Below are 1,694 nucleotides of genomic sequence, written 5' to 3'. Positions count from 1 at the left end.
TAGTGTGTTTTCAGACCCATTGCCTTTATCTCATGACCTAGACAGTGTGCTAACCCTTTCCTTTCAAAGTAAATTTCAGTTTTAGAATTTATTTTTAATTAATTAATTAATTAATTAATTCATGTATTTATTCATGAGAGACACACAGAGAGAGGCAGAGACGTAGGCAGAGGGAGAAGCAGGCTTCCTGCAGGGAGTCCGATGAGGGACTCGATCCCACAACCCCAGGATCTGAGGCGAAGGCAGACACTCAACCCCTGAGCCACCCAGGCTCCCCTGGTTTTAGAATTCTTGTAGGCCACATTTTTACTGGATTGATTGTATTCTGGGGGAAAAGATAACGGATTCTGTCTGTCCTAGAATGACAGCCCCGTGGCGGGGGAGGGGCATGCTGTGTGTCTGGACTCCGAGTCACTGGTAAGGGAACCATCTGATAGATGGGCAGATAAAACCAACTTTCCGTTTGTCGCAGAGTAGCCTAGGGTGAGAAGGACGGTTGCCGGATTTAGCAAGCACAAGTACGGACCAACCCGGGTAAATCAATTTCCGATAAATGACAATCTTTTTTAGCATTAGGTAGGTCCCATTTGGGCACACTGGGTTTCCTATATTTTATCTAGAACTTTAGTGACAAGGCAACATGATAAGATGGGGAGGAAAGATGACTGCATTCCTCTTAGAAGAAGAAAAAATTGTATCTGGAATTTATAGATGAGCAGGTCTGAAGACTACCCTTGACAAGCTTTGATTTATAAAGTACTTGGCCTTCTGCTAAGGGTTGTTTTACATTATCTTAATTGAAACCTCCCATGCAGTGGGATAATCATTCTTACTTTACAAATGAAGAGAGAGATAGGAAGTCACTTGTCCAAGTTGCTACATTTGTATTTGGTCACCCCCAAAATATTGAGAATTGACTGTGTACTGATTCGGTGTTTTGACTCCATACACAGCCTCCTGAACTGGAAAATCCCAGTCCCTGCCCACTCCTCAGCCTCCTTGCCTTTCCCCACTCCAGCTGCAGTTTCCATGGTAACAGACCAGAAACTGCCTCTATAGCTAACAAGAGCTAAGAGCTCTTGAAGGTGAACACGCCAGAATCACTGACATCAACCTAGCCTGGCTGGGGGATGGGGAGGACTGCCTGAAGCCCTAAGGCCTCCTCCACCAGTGGTTTATGCAAGACTTTTGTATGTGTTAAAATCTGTCATTGAGTGGGGGGGTCTCTGCAGAAGAACATAGTGTCAACTGTGTGAACCTCTGCAGAGTCCACAGTCATAGGTTTTCAGTTCAGAAGCTGCTGCAAGCAGCAGTGACATTAACATTATGCATTATATATCATTTATTAATTAATTCATTCTATCATTCAACCAGTAATAATTGGATGGGCAGTGGCATTCTGTTGTCAGACACTGCTAGATCCTAAAGATATAATTGCTGTTAAAACAGTCAGGGTCTCAAAAAAAAAAAAAAAAAAAAAACACAGTCAGGATCTCTACCTTTCTGTTGCCTAGAGTCCAGGAGGAGAAACATGTACATATTTGTTCATTTTTCAGTGTATTCTGGGAAGCCAGTATGTGTGAGACTTATGTTAGAATCTGGAGGATACAGAGGTGAGTTTTGAAAACAAAACAAAACAAAACACTATGCTACATGAACATGATTTTGGTGGGATTGAGGTCAGATATTGAACA

This window comes from Canis lupus, chromosome 1, assembly GCF_003254725.2.
Source record: "Canis lupus dingo isolate Sandy chromosome 1, ASM325472v2, whole genome shotgun sequence".
Taxonomy (NCBI): Eukaryota; Metazoa; Chordata; class Mammalia; order Carnivora; family Canidae; genus Canis; species Canis lupus.
The sequence above is the reverse complement of the archived record's forward strand: the minus strand, read 5'-3'. Positions refer to the sequence as shown.